General features: G+C 41.6%; 1 pseudogene; it reads left to right on the top strand.

The window, feature by feature from the left end:
• Positions 1–11,199: 11,199 nt before the first annotated feature.
• On the top strand, positions 11,200–13,384 carry LOC141509137 (platelet glycoprotein VI-like; annotated as a pseudogene).
• The last annotated feature ends 9,193 nt before the right edge of the window (positions 13,385–22,577 follow it).

The raw sequence follows: 22,577 nt of genomic DNA, 5'->3' as shown, positions 1-22,577 counted from the left end.
TACAAAGACCATTACAATCTGTAAAATTTTAAGTATACAATGGAATTAGGGACATTGAAAAATCTTGCCCAAGAACTTGTAAATAGAACTATGCCTATTTAGCTGCAAAAGTAAGGTTTTAAATAAATCATTGGATCTGTTCATGAACAATATGTGTTAAAATAAAAGAAGAAGAAAGGAGGGGTGAATAAAGTCTGAAATATGCTTAAGTAGTATGTTAAGAGAAAATGCAAGTTGTGCAGTCTGAATACTGGATTTAAGGGACTGTGAAGAGAATAATGAAAGGGGGTGCAAAGAAAAATGAAGAGGCATAGAGGAGGTTAGGTTCTTTTTTAATTTATGGAAGCTAAAGCATGTAGAATGAAGGTATGAGCAATTTTGACTTTGTATAAATAAGATATTGGTTTTGGAAGTTTTGAGAATTGATTTAAAATCAATGTAAAGTAGGAAAGAACATTGAGAGCTATGAATCAACTAATAAGTTATGGAATTTCTTCTGGGATTGGCAACCCAGATTTGTACTAAATTGAGATGTGTTCTTAAAAGTGATTGGAGCAATTTAAAAAAAATTAATATTAGACTGCTACCTGTGGGAGAGAACTATACTCCTTTTGAACATTTGCTAGTTGCATGTTGGGCATTAGTAGAAACTGAACAGCTCCCTTTAAATCATGAAGTTCTGTTAAGGCCCCAAATAACTATTATGAGCTGGATAAATGGAGACTCTGATCTCTCATAAGATAGGACATGCACAGAAGTCCAGCATAATTAAATGGAAATGGTACATACAGAACTAATCCAGAAGAATCTGGCATCTCTCCCCTGCCTGAGAAAGTATCTGGATTAACCTCAGTGCAGTCTCCACTGACCACTCCCCCTCAGAAGGCAGTTTCACCAATTAAATGGAATCAAGGATATGATGCCTTGAATCCTGAATAAAAGAAAAACACTTGGTTTAATGGATGGCTCTGCTAGATATTTAGTATAAATTAGGTATTGGAAGGCTGTAACAAATAATATTTTAGAAAGAACAGGAAAGCAGTCAGTGGACAAAACTGATGGCTGTATGTCAAGTATTGAAACAGGAGAAGGGGAGACAATATCATAATTTATTTATTTTTTACAGACACCTGGGTAGTGGCAAATGGCCTAACCACTTAGATGACCATATGACATGCAAAAAAATTGGGATTTTTATGTGAAACAAGTTTGGGCTTATGAAATGTGGAAAGATAAAAGTATTTGGGTCCAGTATACTAATGTGTCTGTGTTTCATGTATATGCCCACGTGAAAGCTAATTCGTGAGTAATACATGAGTACAATGCCCAAGCTGATGAACTCTCAAAAGTAGAAGGAAAATCCCTGCAAATAATGCCCCTGGAGAATAGGGATGATTTGACACTAGGAAAATGGATTCATATCGCTGCAGGCCATCTTGGCGCTCTTGCATCTTACAGGTGGGCATTGGCTAGAGGAATTAATATTCCTTTAGATATTTTTAAACAGATAACTCAGGAGTGCCCCAAATGCCAGCTCTTCAGTCAGCGCTCCATACCTCGAACTGTAACTAGAGAATTGGCTAGAGGCACTTTGCCTGCCCAAATTTGGCAAATTACCTCTAAATCAAGGGTGTCAATATGCTTGTACTTGTGTAGAGACTTATTCAGGAATATTAATTGCTTACCCATATAGATGAGCAACTCAAAAGAATACTTGTAAGACTATTGATATTATTTCCTTATATTATGGCATCCCTATGCAAATCCAGAGTGACAATGGGACTCATTTTAAAGGAAAAGAAATTGATATTGACTGTGGATATAATAATATCGAATGGATATATCACATTCCTTACTATCCACAAGCAGCATGCCTCATTGAAAGAATGAATGGCCTATTGAAAGAAAAGTTGAGGAAATTAGGAGACAATAACCTAAACAAATGGAAGGAAAATCTATTTGAGGCTCTCAAACAGTTAAGTAATAGACCATTGTCTGACAGGGAAGGTACTCCATTGTCCAGAATGATGACTCCTAACTTACAAATAAGGAAAGCATCTAACATTCTTACCATACAGTGGTGGAAATTTCATGATAATGCCAGGGAACCTTGGAGGGCCTCACTTGGGTCCACAGGCTATGATTTATATGTAGTACATGATGTGGAAATAAAACCTCAAGGCCAATTATCATGTAATCCCGGTATTGGGGTCAAACTACCTACTGGATATTATGGTCAGCTATTCTCTAGATCCAGCTTGGCCAATAAGGCACATGTACTGGGAGGAGTAATAGATAATGATTATAGAGGAGAAATTAAAGTTTGGTTGCATAATTCCCATGTGTCTGAAACCTACTCCTGTAAGACCAATGAAAGGATATGTCAGATGGTTATATTACCATACCTCATTGGACAATGGACAGAAAGAACTCAATCCCCTGATAAAATTACTAAAGGGGATCAAGGATTTGGTAGCTCAGATGACATGCAATGGGTACCTGAGAAGATAATCCCAGGAACCAAAGTATGGATAAAAAGGACACCCTACAGGAGCTCCTAGGCCAGCTGAATTAATAGTCCCAGGGAATAATAAAGCTATTATTTGTTATTCGGGAGATGACACTTGGCATCATGTTCCACTAACCCAAATGTTTATTCACAATTAAGTGTTTTATAGACTTCTGGTTTTATGCTGCAGTACAGACTTGGACTCTGGGAGCCCGGTTGAGATTCTCTGGGGACAAGATCCAATTGAATTGGTGGTCGGCTATTAACCCTTCACAACAGGGAAATTATACCTGCCCTGCACATTCAACTTTTGTAACGTTGCTAATTGGGCTGTCACTAATGCTACATTTTATCAGACTCCTTAGTCCTATATCCTGAAAGGGCCTTCTTCTGTAAACTTAAGTTTTACTTCGTTAGTAAACATTTCATGTTGTATTACTCCTCTTCCCTTTGCATCCCCGGCCTCACGGGGTAACAGATTAATTGAAATTTGTCCATCAACAATGGAACCAGAACTAATTAAGAATTGTACACAGTGGAATATAGATAATTCTACTTATAATATAAAGGTTACTACTGAAAATAGATACCGGTATTTAGTCTGCTCTAATGCTTCCACTATAGTTAACCGAACTACATGGATACAATATATACCATTGTTGCCAGAGACTCCACCTAATCAGCATCCTCCTTCAGTAGTCCAAGTTCTTAAATCTTGTATAAATGTATCTATTGCTCAACATAAAATAGTACTTTGTTATAATGTGTCCTTCCCACCTTTATTGCCCTGTAATAGATTTAAAAGAACCTGGTATGATACTCTACTTGGTGGAGCTGGAACAGGTTTGGGTATAGTAAATTCTATATATCTTGAGACCTTGGCCAACAGACTGTGCAGTGCTGGACAAGATGTATCTCAAGCTTTAACAATTAATGCTAATTGGTTGCCCACAATGATCCTGCCACACCAAGGTACTTTGAAATACCAAGGCTAATTCTTACAAGTTTTTAATGATAGCATTCTAGCTAATATACAGGTGGATACCCAGATAAGTGCCCTGTTTCAATGGCCCAAATGTTCTTTACAAAATATGTATGCTTTAAGACAAAAAGAGAATGCTCAGAGGTTGTTACAAGAAGGAGATACCCATATCTGGGATGTGCTGCTCCCAAATATGATGAAATATTGGAAGCAAAACAAACCTGAACAAGCTCGATGCCCTTTGGTGTACTGGGACTGTAGTATATTATCAAGTTCATATGTGGAAAATTATGTGTCAATTCCATGTGATTCCTTTTGTGTTACATGATTATTTTGCTTTGCCACATGTATATAGAAGCTATGTAGATCAAGACAATGTAACTCATACTTTACAGGACTGTACTTTTACTAACCAAGGTATTGCATGTGGGATGATGACCTGGCAGATGGAGCCCTGCCTTCTCTCACACTCCTCTAACCTATGTGACTTAACTGTATGTCCTATTTCTAACTTTTCAATGTTATATGAAGTATCTTCCCAATACATTTGTTTAACCTCTAATAATAGTACTGATTTAGCCTCTGTCTCACAGAAACCCCCCTTTTTCTGGATGTCTTGCTAACATCTCTTTCCTACACTAGCAGGGTGATGATTTTTACTCTGACCAAGTGGATGAAGTACATATCTCCACTGTTGGGGTGATGGTTTGTTTTTGCTCTTCCCCTGATACAGATGTTCTTAAGAATTTGCTCTGGCAGGGTGATGATTTTTACTTTTCCCCGATACAGATGTTATTAAGAATTTGATTTGGGTACCCAAATTGTTACCTTTCCTATACTTCTTTATACTAAATATTTTAACAGTTTAGCTATTCCTGTATTATTGTTAATGATTTTCTTCCTATTATTATGCATTTGTAATTGTTATAATCAGTTTATTCCCACAGACCCATCCTCATATATTTCTCATGACCTTAAGGCCAAATGTATAAGAAAATGAAATTCTTATATGAGTAAGTTCACTCGAGCCTGTATGAGAACGTGTCCTTCCCCCTGGAACATGTGCTATGTGATTTGATTGTACTTTTAGAGTCCCAGGAACTAGCCATTCCTTGGAACATAAACAGTACTGAAAAGAACTGGCTATTCTCACAGTACTGACCTTAGTTATGTTGTGTCTTACGGCCCCATATGACATCTTCCTAACATCATAACACTTACTGACTTCCTATGTTTATGATAAGAACTCTGGGATCCTTTGCAATTGAATTTGGCAACAAACCTTTGTTCTCCCCTAATAAATGTCCTAAAACTCCAATCATTCAGAAGAAGGAGAAGCAGAAGAAAGGGGATCCCACCCGTGGAGAAGACATTCTGCCTGTGGCTCTCCCATTCAAGACTCATGGCTGTTGAACCAGAATTATCCAGCCAAACTGATTACGAGTTGGTGCTCCCCTGAATTGGTGATGTTTTCTTTATCTTTCTCTTCTACTTTTGTTATAGTATTAATAATCCTTTCTCATATATATATATAATATATATATATATTATTTGCTATATAGAATATCATTGTAAGCAATCTATTCCTTGCATTATTAAATACTTTTATTTTCAACTGTGTGAGAGTGTCATTTACAGGAATGAATCCAAACCTCATTAAAATCACAATACAATCTGTTTTTGTTTTTACTTTGTCTGAGATCATGATTACTACCTGCAGTGTTTTTTTTTACTTCAGCTGAAGCATAAGAGACTCTAGAGTATATTTATAAGAATGGTCCAGAGAATCCTTGGTGAATAATACCACCCAAAAAATTCTTTTCTTGGAATACTCCCCAGACCCTCCTTCTAGGCCAACTAGAAGTCTCTGATTCCCATGGGGACATCTAGGTGCACAGTGGATAGAGCACAGGACCATAGGAATCTAAATCCTGCCCCTGACACTGGTAAAGTATTCAATTTCTCTCATTTATAAAATGGAAGTGGTAATAGCATCTGTCATCCAGGGTTGGTGTGAAGATAAAATGATTTAAGATATGTTTTGCAAACCTTAAAGCAGTCTATAAAAAACTATTGCCTATTGACTATTGCTTAACCCTCCCCAACACACTTCACTTGGGCTGAGCAGTGCCATCTGATAAGAATGTACCTAGGCCTGGGAATCATGGCCTACTCTTACCTTTGATATGGAAGAAGATGGTTTAATAACTATCTAGCTGTGGTTGACTTTAGTATAGAGTGGAATATATACTGTCAGATGGTCTCTGGTTTTCTCAATTGTTCTTGTTTGTTTTGTTTTTCACAAGAGAATATTCCTCGATGATATAGGGAGAGAAGAACATGTAGGAGTATGTCTAAAAATAAGTATGGTTAAAAAGCAAACTAAAGATAGAAAAATGAATAATGTATTCAGATTTACCTTGTCCTGAGGGCACACAGATAATGGAAGATCATTTGAGAAAGGAGCAAGTATGGACATCTGGAGAGGCTTTGCCCAAGAGACTGGGTCTTGGAATCCCTCAGCTCATTCAAGAATTCCTTCTTGCTCCCTCCAGACACTGTCTCCTCTGGAAATGAGTCTGAATCTCTTTCAGCTCTGATTTTCTCCATTCATTGACTGTAGCTTTCACTTTTATAAGTCTAAGCCCAGGGAAAGAGCCCAGGCCTAGGATAAGCTTCAAATGGGATTGGGGAGATGTTTGCCCTCTCTATAGGGAGACTTCATCAACAAGAGAACAAAGCATTAACAAGGATCCAACTTTGCCAATGCAGAAATAATCACCTCTACTTCCTGACCTCCCATATAATTCTCAACCTTCTGGGCTGACTTCCTTCCAAATCTACACTTCTTTTTTTTGCAAGGCAATGGGGTTAAGTGGCTTGCCCAAGGCCACACAGCTAGGTAATTATTAAGTATCTGAGGCCAGATTTGAACTCAGATACTCCTGACTCCAGGGCTGGTGCTCTATCCATTGTGCCACCTAGTCACCCCCAAATCTACATTTCTAATGATAAAATATGACATTTTTTTCCTGGAGACTCAATCTTGAGCTCTACAACCTTTGGCATTGTTACACTCCCTGCTTTTGTGAACCAAGCCAATCCAGTAAGTAATCTATTATGTTCAAAGTGGTGCTAAGAGATACCAAGACAAAACTAAAACAGTCCCTTTCTTCAAGGAGCTTATGCTGGAGCTGGGGGGGGGGGAAGTAGAGAGGGGATAGTGTTTAAAAAGATAAATTATACATGCTTAATGGAAAAGGGAGAGAGAACTGATAGCTAAGTGCATCAGGAAAGGTATCCCTAGGAAAGGTACATGAACTGAGCATTGAAGGAAGTCAGGGATCCTAGATGTAGAAGTGGGGAAGAAAAAGAATACCAGACAGGTCAGTCATCTCTTATTTCCCACACATCTACATTGTACTGGACTAGACTCCATCATGTCCCCATGCTACATGCCTTCCTTCCTTCATTTTTGGCTTTCCTAAGTATGCTGTCTTCATTAAATTGTAAGCTCCTTGAAGGCAGGGACTGTCTTTTTTTTTATCCTCTGCACTTAACACAACAACTGACACATAATTTGATAAATGTTCATTGACTGACAGACTAACTAAATAGTTCAAGGTCAAAAATCTTCTGGTTATATATACTCCTCACTTTGTCCATAGTCATCTTCTCTAAGATGCTAAAGTAGCTACAGGGGATATGGTCCATTATGGTCCATCAGCTGAGGGAACCAATAGCTCCTGATTCAATCACTGGAGAAAGTCCATATCCCAGAATCTATTTATAGTCAACTATGCTCAAGCAAGGAAGCAGAAAAAAACTGTCAATAACCTGAGACCCAAGCTTAAGTTCACTTAGGTAGTCCTGAAAGGGGAAGTCTGAGGAAGATCTTGAATGAGAGAGAAAAAAGGCAGAGAATCAGTAGCATGCCAACATGTTCCAAAGAAAAGAAGAGAGATCAAGAAATCTCTTAAAATCTAGTTCAGTGACCCTTCTTCAGTGCAGCTTTGATGTAACCACTGTCCAGCTTTCTGAGTCAAGAAATTGTTTCATCAAACCAGAACCTCCTCCTTTCACTACTAAGTAGAGAATGCTCATTAGAAAGAGTTTTGGGAAATATGATACCATAAAGGAGATAACTCTAATGACAAGACATGTGCTGTTCAGAGAAGAACTAGGGGTCAAAGAAATATTGAAAATTGGGGGAAATAGTCATGAGTGACTATTTGAGGTGAACATGAGTCATGAAGTGACCAAACTTCACCTTTGGAGAATGAATTTTAATAAAGGGTTCATAGAAAAAGCAAAATATATAAACCTAATTAATTAATTAATTAAAGAACCAAAAATTAAGAGTTTCTCTCAACTGAACAAAGGATGAACAAATTATATTATACAGAGGTAATAAAATATTAGTGTGTGGGAAGAAATGAATTGATGCAAGGTAAAAAGAATAGAACCAAGATTTTCCAATAATAGCAATATATAAAGAAAATCCATTTTTCAAGACTTAAGCACTCTGAACCTGGCGATGATCAAAACACGTTTGAGCATATTATACATTTCCTGACAGAGAGGGGTTGGAATTAGGGGGCAAGATGAGACAATTTCATTCATTGCCAACTGTGTAAATTTGTTTCATTAATAGGTGCTTAATTTTTACTTCTATTATATTGTATTTTTCAATAACAAGCATTTAAATTCTCTCTTTAAAGGAAAAAAGTATAAACCCTTGTAACATATATGCAGAGTTAAACAAACAAATCCCATATTGGCCATGTTCAATTACTCTTCTCTCTGGAGGTGAGTAGCAGTCTCCATCAGTCTTCTGGAACTCATAATTGTCATTGCATTTATCTACTGCCTCATTCCAAAGTTTCCATGTCTTATCAAAGTTGCTGTGTTTACAATGTTTATGTTTAAATATTTTTCAATTTATTCTGTATCAGTTCTGAAAATTTCTTTGAAACAGTGATTTTTATTCTTATAACAATAATATTTTACTATAATTTGTTCAATCATTCCCAGTTATGGTACCCATACTCATATGGTACCAACAACTTTGTTTTCAGTTACATACATGCACGAATATATTAAAACACCTATAGTCTTCTTCCTTCTTTGATCCCTTGAGATTTCAGTAGTGGTATCACTTGGGCCAAAGAGCACATATAATGATGTTAGGGACATAATTCTCCAATATTCCATAAAAGTTGGACCAACTAACAGCTAAGACCAACACTGAATTGAACTTGAGTTAATAGGGGAGAAAGAAATGTACTGGGAGAAAGGGAAAGGAGAGGTAGAATAAGGTAAATTATTTTATATAAAAGAGGCAAGAAAAGTTTTTGCAGTAGATCAGAAGGGGGGAAAGTGAGGGGTAGTGAGTGAGTCCTACTCTCATCAGAAGTAGCTCGGAGGAGCGGCTAGCTGGTGAAGTGGATAGAGCACTGGTCCTTGAGTCAGGAGTACCTGAGTTCAAATCTTGCCTCAGATACTTAATAATTACCTAGCTGTGTGGCCTTGGGCAAGCCACTTAACCCCATTTCCCTTGCAAAAACCTAAAAAAAAATAGTTCAGAGAGGGAATTTCATACACACTCAGTTGGGATAGAAATATCTTATTCTAGAGGAAAATAGGAGAGAAAAGGGGATAGGGTGAGAGGAAGTGGACTGTAAGTGATAGAAGAATGGGAGAAGGTAGTCAGATGCAATACACTTTTGAGGAGGAACAGGGTGAAAGGACAGAGGGACATTCCTGCTGAAGCAATTTCTCTGATGGACTTATGATAAAGATTGCTGTCCATCCCAAAGACAGTGCTGATGCTATATGAACACTGTCTGAAACATACTTTTTTTCTCACTTTAGTTTTCTTTCTTTGTGTTTACTTTTACAACATGATTATTGTAGTAATGTTTTTCATGGCTATATATTTTTAACCTTCACTAAGTAGCTTGCTTTCTCAGTGTGGGGAGTGGGGTAAAATGAAGGGAAAGAATATGACACTCAAGGTTTTGGAAGTCAGTGTTGAAACTTGTCTTTGCATGTGGCTTGGGGGAAAAATTTAAAAATAAAATAAATAAAAAAGCTATCTCTTTATATTCTTCAACCATATATTATTTGGGAGGTAGCTTTTATTCTTATTGATTTGAATCAATTCTTAAATATCTTGAAAAAGAAACCTTCATCAGAGAAACTTTCTGTAAAGCTTGTTTTTTTCCTAGTAATTTCTTTTTTTTAATCAGCTTAATTTTGTTGATACAAAAGCTCTTTAATTTTTATATGATCAAAATTATCTACTTTTATATGGCCCTCTCTGGCCTTTATTGATGAGAGAAAGGCAGAGAAAAAAGGGATGGTCAGATAGACAGAGGCTTGGAGACAGAAGGGAACACAGACAAAAAAGAAACCAAGAGAAGCAGAGACTTGAGAGAAAAAGAGGTGGGGAAAGAAACAGAAAGACAGAGACAGAAAGCAGAGAAAGAGGGACAGAGATAGAAAGAGAGAAGGGAGAGTGGGGGGGAGAGAGAGAGAGAGAGATGGAGACACAGGGAAAACATAGAACAGGAACAAATGAGAGAGGAACATAGAGATGGGAACAAATAGAGTGAAAGAGAGATGGATACAAGGACAGAAAGAGAAAAACACACATATAGAGATAGCAAAACAAGGATTAAGAAACTAGAACAAAGAGATATAAATAGGGAGACACACAGATGGTAGAGAGAGAGAGAATCAAGGAAAAGACAGAAAGTCAGAGAGGGCTCACACTGAGATCAAGAGAGGAGAGACATTGGCTAGGAGATAGAATGAATGGAACAGAGTCAGAAAAGCAAAGAAACAGAACAAGTAGATGGAGTTTCCTGCCTGCCCATCTGGCCAAGCTTCAGGTGGCAATGAATGGAAGAGGAAAGTTGCCCAGAGCTAGGCTCTGGTATAGGGAACAGGTTGAGACACTTGGAGCCCAAATCAATGAAAATGAAAATGTTCCTGAGAACAATCTTGCCCACCATTCACTGGAGACACTTGAGGCCTAGAGAAGGTCAGGGAATTCATCAAGGCCATCCAGTAGATGTAGGCTGAGTCTAATCTTGAAGTGAGGCTCTCTGACAACCCATCTGGGGTTGATGCCTCAGACCTGTTCAGCTGGGGTCTAACTTGTAGCTGGTCCCTTGTTGGACTTCGGCCTGGGTCTTCTCCAGAAACCACATCGAAGAGGTTGTTGGTTCCGCTTATGTTGGGGCTGAGTGATTGGAAATTCAGAGTGGCGTTCAGAGCACCACATCCTGTACCTTCTATTTGCCATTTGCTTGTCCATCCATCCATTCACTTCTGTCCATCTTCTCACAGCCATGAAGAGTTTCCCCCATGGCCCTGTTGAGCCTTGGTAAATTCTGGGAAGAGGTGATCCAAGATCTCAGAGAAAGGGGATGTTTCCCAACTGGAAGATCCCTTAGAGATAACTTAGTTGAGCCTCACCCTCATCCCCTAACTGCCCCCACATACCTATTTTCAAGAGAAGCAAGAAGAGGAAGTGAGATCCTCCCATAAATTGGGGACAGAATTAGAATTTGGATGTTGATCTCCTGGTGTCCAGTTTTTCCTTCTGATTCTAGGCTTCCCTACCCATGAGTGTTTTGGGGGAGGATGCAGATTTCTGTGCTAATGGTACTCTCTCATAGGGCTGTTCCTGGACCTGGGGATGGGAGATGAAGGTAAGTGCATCCTTCAGCCTTGACCCTTCCCTTGTTCCTCTTCCCCTTCCCAACAGCTCCTGGGAACCAAGGACAGAAAGGTCTGGGTTGGGCTGATGGAGTGACTTGAAGAGGGAGGGGAGAGTCAATGGACAGCAGGAAGAGAGTATCATGCATAGAATAGAAACTGTGACCCAACTTCTCTTCTAGATGCCTTCACCAGACCCTCCCTCTGGGCCGAGCCAAGCTCTCTGATCCCCAAGGAAACAAATGTGACCCTCTGGTGCCAGGGCCCAGTTGGGACAAAACAATAGCGCTTGATCAAATTCGGGATCTCTCAGTTCAGGGCCCCATCCTGGCCTCGGACACAGGCAGTGTTCCCCATTTCTTCTGTGACAAGGGAGGATGTAGGATCCTACTGCTGTGAATATTGGAACCAATCCCACTGGTCCCAGTGCAGTCACCCCCAGGACCTGGTGGTGACAGGTAAGGGAAGGCCCCTGTCTCTCACACTGGCCTGGGGACTTTGTACATTGAGTCCCAGGATGATCTCCATCCAAGATATCTTCCCACCCCATCTGTACCTTGCTCTTCTTCTTCTCAGAGCTAGCTCGAAGTCAGAATCAGAGAATAGAAAAACTGAAGAGACATGCGAGCCCACTGAGTCTGGTTTCTTTATTTGACAAAGGGGAAACAGGTCCCAGTTTCTGAGGCACTTGGGGCAAAGGACTTAGCCAAACTAGAGGTCAGGTGGCTCTGTGGTTGGACTGCTAGGTCTGAAGTCAGGAGGACCTGAGTTAAAAATTCTGCCTCAGACACTGTGTGACCCTGGGCAAGTCACACAATTTCTGTTTGTCTCAGTTTTTTCAACTATAAAATGGGAATAATCAGGGTTCTCATGAAGAACAAATTGAATAATAGTTATGAAAGTGCTTAGCATATAGGAAGCCCCCTCTCCCCAGGATCACACAGACAATATGGGGCAGAACTAGGCTTCCTGGCAAGCAGGAGCCCAGGTCCTCTCCTGACCCAGGGGCCATGAGCCCATGATGAGACTCCCTGGGGAGAGTCCCCCTGTATCCTCTGCCAGGCTAGCTAGTAAGGGTCTCTCCTGCATTCTCTCCCCAGCTCCCTTCTTCCCCACATTTGATCCTACTTCTTCAGGGACTGTCTTCCCTTTTATATGTTTGTCACTAGGACTTGCCTCCACCCCCACCCCCCAATCATTCATTCATTTAAGAAGTCAGACCTAACCTGGAAATAACAGAGAATATGAGAACCTGGGAACCTTCCATTCAGAAAACAGAAGCTGTGGGGATAGAGGGGAAATGGGAGGGGAAATGTGAGAGTGCCTGTGAGGAGCTCAAGGGCCATCCTGGGGAATAGAGAGGAGATATGTGCCCCTGGGCCCCAGAACCAATGGGAGAAACTCAATGGGAGAGCAATGGGATCTAATGTAAGTATGAACTTGTCTTCCATGAGGGTTGCCCTTCAAGGTGGTGTGTTGCCTCTTGTAGAGGGTTATGGATCAGAAGCCAGTGCACCACTTGCCCTACATATTATGATCTTGGGGAATTCTGAGACCATCATGGCCAAGGGGAATGGTGATTCTTATATACATTATGAGCAGGGGAAGGGGTGATTCTTGGGAACCATTGGCCTAGATGCTTTTTAAGGCCCTTCTAAGTCTTCCATTTTATGTTTTGTCAAATCTGGTTCCAGAATCTCAGCCTAGGATTCCTCTAGAGTCTTCCAGCCCAGTCCATTCTCCCCAGGTCAAAGAACAAAAGAACTATGGACTGACAGATGCCCTATTCTTCCCTAGTTGAGGTCCCAACATGGGCAAGGAAGAGGGCAAATCTAACCCCAGGTTCTTCTTCCCTCCCAGGGATACATGGGAAACCAGTTCTTATGGCCCTGCCTAGCCACTTGGTAGGCACAGGGGAGAAAGTGATCCTCCAGTGTCAGGCCAAATCCAACTTTGACAGGTTTGCTTTGTACAAGGAGGGAGAAGCTAGGACCTCCATGAGCTTTGAATGGAAGTCTCAAGCCAACTTCACCATCCTTGAAGTGACCACAGCCCATGGGGGCATCTACAGATGTTACAGTTTTTTCAGCAACTCCCCTTACTACTGGTCATCTCCCAGTGACCCCCTGAAGCTCAATGTCACAGGTATGGTGGCCTCTACCTAGCCTCCTTTCCTCCTGACTGGGGGATCTACATTTTTTTTAAGTTTACAGGTTTGAGAGGTTTTACCTGGGATTTGGAGGTGTCTCATTTTAAAAGTGTGGGTATACTGAGGGGACAAGGGCAGACCTAGGGAGTCATTTATGTTGAGATGATGACTGTGTAATCAGGGTCTGAGGGGTACAGAGAGAGAAGAGGGGAGGATCCATAGAAGAATCCTAGGTACATCCAAGTTTGGAAATATGAGGATTACTAAGGGATCTGGCAATAATGAGATCAATATGTTTTGGCTGAGTGATGGGATCAGAAGCCAAACTGCCAAAGGTTTAGAAGAGAGAACTGGAGCAAAGGGTCTGGCAAGGAACAAGAAGGAATTCTAGAGTTGGAGTCAAAGGGTCTGAGTTCGCTTCCTAACTGAGCAAGTTCCTTCCACCTGTTTGCCTCAGTTTCCTCATCTATAAAATGAGAGGTTGAGCCCTTCCAGTCTGGATTGTGAATGTTTCTTTGTCAAGATAAACAAGTATTTTCAGTTCATTGCATCTAAGTCTCTAGTTAAGAGAGGAAAGTGAAAACACCATGGGAAAGACTCTTACCAGAAGTCAGTTCATCAAGAGAAGACAAGTTTGAGGAACCCCAGTCCAAGGTACTCCTTGGGCAACTTCTGCTCAACTTCTCAGCCCACTCCTCTTCTCATTCCCAGAATCCATTTCAAGGCCTGAACTTCAGGACAACCTTTCAGGTGAGCTATCCCATCACCAGGTGGGGTCCAAGGAGAGATAATGGACAAAGGCAGGGACTAGGGGGTGAAATGCTGCCATATTTTCTGACCCCTCTGCCCAAGGGTCTTCCTCTCACAGATCTGCTCCTTCAAAACCTCCTCTGCCTTTCTCGATTCCCAAATGCAACCTTTCTTTCCATCTCCTTAAAGGGGATCACCTGAGTATGAGGCTATAGGTCATTCCCCCAGAATGGGCCCTCCCTGAAGGCAAGTCAGAGAATTATAAAATCATAGAACTGAAAGTGGCATCTCAGTGGATAGAATGCCAGACTGGAGTCAGGAAAACCTGAGATCAAATCTGGCCTCAGATACTTACCACTAGTTACGTGACCCTGGCTAAGTCACTTCACCTTGTTTGTCTCATTTTCCTCATCCATCTTTGCCAGGAAAACCCAAATGGGTCACAAAGAGTGAGGACTGAAAAAGACTGAACAAGAAGAAAATCTTTAAAGGGATTTCAGCCAGCCCCAGGATGACCCCCCCCCCAAATAATCCCTTCTATAATATAAAAGAGGTTGTCTAATCCCAACTTGAAGACTCCCAACCAGGAATGAGCACCCCACCATCCCCTGGCCAACCTGTTCCATTTGGTGATATCTCAAGTTTTAGAAGAGAAAACATGTCTAGAAATTCTCCCTTAAGACAAATTTTTGTCTCTGCCTCAAACTGAGGATTCCTAAGGAGTAAGACGGTGTTAACTCTGTCTTTTCTCACCTTTGTCTTCATTTATCATTTCCTTAGGACTCTTGAGGTTCTGGAAAGGGATACTGACAGGTATCTCACTAGTCCTCATCTTCTTCTTCCTCTTCTTCCTCTTCCTTTGCCACCACCAGCATCTGACCAGATGTGGTGAGTCCTTAGAGTTGGGACTGGGGGGACAAGGACTGATGGGGGATGACCAAGCTCCTCTGGAGTCTTACCCTTGACTCTTCTTGCAGAGACCAAGAAAAGAGATACAGAAGGCAAGGAGATCCTGAAGAGGTAGGGGGCCCAAAAGAGATCTTCCTTTTGAGCCCTTCTCTCTCCTTTCCTTCCTTCCTCATCATCTGTCTTCTTCTGCAGCTGCAGCCCAGTCAGGGGTGGGCAGGAACAGATCCTGTGTGAGTAAGAGTGGAGATGCTTGGACCTGGGTGTGGGAAGTGAATGATCCTAGGACAATCCCTGGTCCTGACCCCCACCTCTCTGCTCTTGCCTACAGACATGGCTGTGAAGGATAGCAGACAGAGAAGACCAGAGGACCTTGCTGTGAGTCATTCAATGCAATGCAACAATTATTAAGCATCTATCACTAACTTAGGAAAGATAAGCTGACTTCCATTCTATCCTGTACAGAAAAACCTGGCCAAATCTGAGAGATCATCCCCTGCATCATTCCCACACCACCTCAACTGGCTCATGTCTCATCTACTCTCCCTCTCTATAGGCTGAAGACTTTCAGGAGGTGACCTACACCCAACTTATGCACTGGAACTGAGTCAGGACTCTTCCTGGACTCCCCTGCCCCATCCTCTATCTCTGCATTGGTCATCCAATTTGCTAAGCCCATCTTTGAGGAGGGGCAGAGGAGGGGGAGCTCTCCCCATTTTATCTTAGCTTTCTTTGGGAATTCTAGGAGTCTGACACCCAGGAATTTTTAAAAATAAGCCTTATCAGGGCCTTTTATTTTCTGCATTATAGAAATTTCAGGATATCCTCCACCATCCTTCCCCAGCTCACCTTTCCCTTGTAACAAAGAAAAACATTTGAGCAAACCCAGCAGCTTGCAACATATTGCATTCATGGTCCTCTATCAGAAAGCAAAAGGTCCTTTTCCTCTTCCCTTCAATCCCTTCCCTTCCTCTTCCTGCTTTTCTTTATTATTCCTGCCCTTCCATTCTTTCCTTTTTCTTTTCTTCCCTCTTTTCATTTCCCTTTCTTCCTTTTCCTGCCCTTGCTTTCCTTACTTTTCCTTCCTTCTCTTCCCTTCCCTCCCTTTCTCTCCATTCCTTGTCCCCCTTCCTCCCCTTTTCTCCCTTCCCTCTCTTGCTCTCTTCTTCTCTCCCCTGCCCTCCCCTCCCCTTTCCTTCTCCCTCCTCTCCCTTTCTCTCTCCTCCCCTTCCCTCCCTTTTCTTCCTTTCCTCTCCCTTTCCCTCTCCTTCCCTTCCCTTCTTTCCTCTTTATCTCCCTTCCCCCTCCCTTCCCCTCCTCACTTCTCCCCTTCCTTGTCCTTTCCATCTTCACTCTTTTCCTTTTCTTCTTCTCCCCTTCCCTTCCATTTCCCTCCCTCTCCTTCACTTCTCTCCCCTCCCTTCTCTTCCCTTCCCTTCCCCTCACATTGATCATTATAATTGCATATTGCTTGGCTTCCATCCATGGTCTTTTCATTCACCTTATCACAATCACTAACCATGAGCCTGGTATAACCCATCTGGTGTTTCAGGCTCAGACTAGAACTCTTGCAGCTAACTCGAGGAAACTCCTTTGACCATAGTGGGTCAGAGTACCCCACTATGAGCAGCACCCCTGAGTCAGTAGGGCTCACTCTCTTCCTCTGGACCAGTGATGCCAGACTCAGGTCAGTTGGTCAGCTGGTACTTCTGAAAAAACCAACCATGTGAGAGGCACCAAACTATGAGCTGGGGACTTCTCCTATGTTGGGACTACTAACTAAGAGGATGAAGCTAAGGACCCTGGACCAGCCACATCTCAAGTAGGGTTACAGTACCTCTTAAGTGAAAGCTAGCTCAGACTACATGGAGGGGGGTGCTGTAATGGAATATTATTAGATCAAAAGAAATTATTGATGTGATGAACTCAGAGTAATATGGGAAGATCTGTATGAACTGATGTTGGGCAAACAAAACAGAACCAGAACCAGAACCAGAAAAATAATAAATACAGTAACTGTTGTGCATTTGTTTCTGTCATATCTGATTCTTCACAGCCCCCTTTGGGGGTTTTCTTGGTAAAGACATTGGAGTGCTTTGGCATTTCCTTCTCAGCTCATTTGACAAATAAGGAAACTGAAGGAAATAGGTGAAGTGGCTCATCCAAGGTCACTCAGTCTGTGTCTGAGACCGAATTTGAACTCAGGTCTTCCTGATTCCAGGTCCCATACTTTAACCAATGCGCCACTGATTTGTGTCTTTCCACAGGTCCAGGAGATGTCCATGCTTCCCCTTCTGTCCAAAGTGATGCCAATCCTCTATGCACACATACTTGCATAATATCCAGCCAGGAAAGGGATGGAAACTCTTCCTTACTTGATAAATGAGAAAACTGAGGCAGCATCCAGGTCATATATAACCCCAGTTACACCCCATAGATGGGGGACAAGGGATTCTTCCAGTCAGACTAGCACTATGCCATTTGTAAGAAGTGTAGCAAAGAGGAGGCTGTCCATTCTCTGGGGAGAGGAAAGGGCCACAGAGGAGGCTCTTTACCTGACCTTCTAAAAGAAAAAAAGGGATTCATCCTTTGTACTGGATCAAAGGAAAGTAAAGTCAACAACAAAATCCTTTTGTAAGAGTCAATTTGGTCCTGTAGGACCAGTAGAGGCAGCCTGGAGAAAATGGTCAATACAGACAATTCCTCCAATTACTTCTTCTGCTTTCCTCTCCTCAAATGTGCCCAGGGGAGGGTATTTCTTCACCCAGCCACACACATCTGGGTCCTGAAAAGGAACCAAGTGGTGAGATTTCTTCCATCAAAAGCGCATCCCTCCCCTCCCCCACAATTGAACCTTCCTCTGCGTGATCTGCAAGCCTTACAGCTGGGAGAAGGAGAACTGAGTACTGGAAGAGAGGGGAGCTATAATTCAGATGTTCTAGGGCTGGGGATAGGGGGGGTGAGTTTCATATACAACTGATTCAACAAACAGCAAGCCTTGAAGACAGCTGAGATGAGATTTTCTATACTGACCAAATTTTCTTTTCACTTTTTAATTTCCATTCCAGTTGTTCTGGACTTCATAAACAATAGCAGAATAAGGCATTTCCATATACAAAGAACAGAAATGAGATTGCACATGAAACCACAAAATTAAGCTAAAAATATTAAAGGGAAGTGAGCTGTGAACTCTAATTTTAGGAACAAAATAATGAAACAAGTCTAAGAGGAAAATCCTGTCTAGCCACTGCCAATAAATAAACCAGGAAGAGATGTAAACTGACAAATAAACTGTAGTTTATGTATTCGTTCAAGAGCGGGACAACTTATCCCTCTCCCAGAACTTGATAGTGTCACAATGAATGATTTTTAAAGCTTATGCTACTGTCCAAAAATCTAAATTCTCAATCTGTAACTGAGAATTTTGAGTTTAGGACGTCTATCTCTTCTATTGTTAATTGTCCTGACAGTCACAGTCATCTCCAGTCATCCTGATTTCTGTCTTACCACTAGACCCAGATGACTCTGGAGAAAAAAAGTGAGGCTGGCGACTTAGCACAGCACCCCCTCACTCAAATCTTATTCATGTGATTGTCATGGCATCACATCCCTGATGTCATGGTCTTCATTGAGAATGAAGGACCAAACATCATCAACAATCACAGGAAGACATGATTTGAATTTGGTAAACCTGACTTATTGTCTTTGTGAAAACTACATAGATTTCTGGTATTTGTTAAATATTAAATTAGGTATGAGATAGATAGCAATATTCTCTATGCAATGTAAGGATGACATATTTGTAAGCAATGTGTAACCTTCACTAGTGGCCAGAACCTTTAATGATCCCCTTGGACTTTTAATGTCTAATGTCTCATATCTAAATATTCCTTCTTTCTCTCTGTTCTCCACTTTAGAGAGATGGTTTCCACTTTTAGGCTTTGTGGTAAATCCTAGAGAATAAAACTTCATGTCTAACCTATATTGTCTGTCATTTTATTTTAACCCTAATATCTTAAAGTTTGTCATAGACAAATGTCTGTGTCACACAGACCAAAGAAAACAGTTTTTTCTTTAGCAATCAATGTTAAGGGTCTACTTCCTGTTTCATTAGGTAGGATGGAAGGAGGTGGACAACTTCCTTGAACTGTCAAAGTCCCTTTGAGTCCTTTTTTTAAAGATGTGATTAGTAGAAAAGGAGATATTGAAGGAGAGACATTTTGATCTAAATTGTCCCTGCAGTAAATACTGAGACATCACATGTCAAAAATTACAACTATAAAACAAAAGGGAGTTAGTGATGCCAATGCCTAACAGACCACTCTAAACAGTTAAAAAAAAAATTCTCCTTCAGCAACCTTATTTTTTTTATGCCTTTCTTTGTTATTGTATTTGTTTATTCTTGTATTTTTGTTGTTTAAAATGTTTGAGAACAAATAGTCTGTTTGATCAGGAATTCTTAGTAAGAATGCTTCAAATGTCTCTTCTGTTAAATGTCTATCTTTTTTCACTGATGATTATACAATTCGTTATTCCACTTCCTTTTGTGAGAACATCATAGGCTTGAATTCTTTAAATTTCCTTTACATTTGAAGGTCTTTACCTTGGTTGCTTGCTGGAGTTTTCTTTATCATTGGAATGTCAATTGGAATAATCACTATATGTTTTAGAAATTTCAGCATAGAGTTGCTTTTTTTCTGAAAGTGACCTGTGGATTCTTTTAGAATGCACATAGTTCTTTTGAGGGGGGCGGAGCCAAGATGGCTACATGAAGGGATCCAGTCTTAGGAGCTCTCTGATAAAAACTCATAAACTAAGGACTCTAACTAAATTTTCCAGAGACAGAACCCACAAAGGGACCCAGTGAGGCAGTTCTCCTACTCAAGGTAACCTGGAAAAGAACAGAAAGGCTCTGCTCCCCGGGGTCAGAGGGGTGGCCCACCAGAGCCAAAGAACTTCAGCCTCCTGGAGGCAGCCCCAGGGCACTGGGAGCCGAGGCTCACAGCAGCGGGGGAGTCTCCTGAGCTGCACCCCGGGGAGCACCGGCACAAAGTGGGGGAACAGCAGGGGACCTCTGCCAGAGTGAGCACGTGGTCTTTCCCCAGCTTGGTCTTTCCCCAGCCCAAATCCAGGAAACAGAAGCAGGCAGAGCCTGTAATCAGGAGCTCCCAGGGCATGAGCCCATTAAGCTGAGGGAGGGGAATGAAGAGAGAGAGAGACTGCAGAGCTCTGTCCTCTGCCTCTGGAACAGGACTCTGGGGCTCTGACCACATTCAGATCCTGATCCCAGTCTAGGCTCCCCCATAGAACAACAGGGCCCCCCCACCTCGGCCCCGTGGCAGAGGGGGGCACTTATGATCATTCACAGACCAGGATGGAGGACAGAGCCTCACACACTGAGACCCTTGTGGGGGTGTCCCAAAAGCTCAGGAAGCACCCCCCCAAAAAAGGCTTAGGCTGGGAAAATGAACAAGCAAAGAAATAAGAGGAAGACCATTGAGAAATATTTTGCAAATGAGACCAAGAAGGATGAAAATACTCAGTCTGAAGATGAGGAAGCACAAGCTCCTGCATCTAAAGACTCCAAGAAAAACAGAAATTGGGCTCAGGCTATGACAGAGCTCAAAAAAGACTTTGAAAATCAAATGAGGGGGTTGGAAGAAAAACTGGGAAAAGAAAGGAGAGAGATGCAGGAAAAACATGAAAATGAAGTCAGCAGCTTAGTCAAGGAAATCCAAAAAAATGCTGAAGAAAATAGCATGCTAAAAACCAGCTTAGTCAAATGGATAAAACAGTTCAAAAAGTTATTGAGGAGAAGAATGCTTTAAAAAGCAAAATTGGCCAGATGGAAAAAGAGATAAGAAAACTCTCTGAGGAGAATAAATCCTTCAGACAAAGAATAGAATTCAGGGAGATTGATGAATTTACCAGAAATCAGGAATCAATACTTCAAAACCAAAAAAATGAAAAATTAGAAGAAAATGTGAAATATCTCATTGAAAAAACAACTGATATGGAAAACAGACTTAGGAAAGATAATTTGAAAATTATTGGAATACCTGAAAGTCATGATCAGGAAAAGAGCCTTGACATCATTTTCAAAGAATTGCTACAGGAAAATTGCCCTGATATTCTAAAAGCAGAGGGCAAAATAGAAATGGAGAGAATCCACCGATCCCCCCCCCCCCCAAGAAAGAGATCCCAAAAAAGCAACCCCTAGGAATATTATAGCCAAGTTCCAGAACTCCCAAGTCAAAGAGAAAATATTACAAGCAGCCAGAAGGACACAGTTCAAATATCGTGGAGCTGCAGTCAGGATCACACAGGACTTAGCAGCAACTACATTGGAAGCTCGTAGGGCTTGGAATACAATATACCGGAAGGCAAAAGAGCTTAGAATGCAGCCAAGAATGAACTACCCAGCAAGGCTGAATGACCTCTTCCAGGGAAAAAGATGGACTTTCAATGAACCAGGGGCATTTCAAAGGTTCCTTTTGGAATGGCCAGAGCTGAACAGAAGGTTTGATCTTCAGATACAGGACTCAGGTGAAGCATGGAGATTGGAGGAGAGGGGAAAATATGAGGGACTTAATGAACTGCATGTATAGAAAAATGATACTGATAATATTCATATGAACCATTTCAGTTAATAGAGCAGGTAGAGGGAGCTTTTATAGTTGAAGCACAGGAGAAAGCTGAATTTGAAGATAAAATATGGTTGTAAAAATGGAGTCAATAGAAAAAAAGGGAAATGGAAAGGAAGGAAGAAAAAGGAGAGGGGGAATAGTCCAAGATATTTCACATAATATTTTTCTTATTACAATGAACTATTGCAATAATATGGATGGGGGGAGGCAAGGGGGAATGAGGGAACCTTTGCTCTCATCAGAGATGGCTAGGAGAGGAAACAGCAAATATACTCAATGGGGTATAGACATCTGGAGTAAGAAGGAGGGGGGAGCAGGGGGAAGGGGTGGGGATGTGAATAAAGGAGGAGAGGATGGACCATGGGGGGACAGTGTTCAGATATAACACATTTTCTTTTTTACTTCTTGAAAGGGGCTGGGATTGGATGGACTGCCCAGGACCATAGGGCCAGGTGGATTCTGGGCCCAAGGGGTGGTATGAGGGCTCAGGGCTTCTTGGCCCCAGGACCAGGGATCTGTCTGCTGCGCCACTCAGCGACCCTACAGCAGAGTCAGAGTGAAAGGAGAGAGAAAATATAGTACACGGTAGTGGAGAAATAAGAAAGGAGGGAGTTGTGATCAGCAATGGCAAAGTTGGAAAAATATGGAAGTAACTTTTGTGATGGACTTATCATAAAGAATGTGATCCACTCACGACAGAGTTGATGGTGTTGGAACAAAGACTGAAGCACATTTTTTGTTATTATTATTTGGGGGAGGGTGCAGGGCAAGTGGGGCTGGATGGCCTGCCTGGAGCCACATAGCAGAATGATCTTTGGGTGTCTGAGGCCGGATTCGGACCCAGGTGCTCCTGGCTCAAGGGCCAATGCTCTGTCTGCCACCCAGCCACCCCTACTATTATTACTA

This window comes from Macrotis lagotis, chromosome 1, assembly GCF_037893015.1.
Source record: "Macrotis lagotis isolate mMagLag1 chromosome 1, bilby.v1.9.chrom.fasta, whole genome shotgun sequence".
NCBI classification, from domain to species: Eukaryota; Metazoa; Chordata; class Mammalia; order Peramelemorphia; family Peramelidae; genus Macrotis; species Macrotis lagotis.
This window is presented reverse-complemented; position numbering and strand designations above follow the sequence as displayed.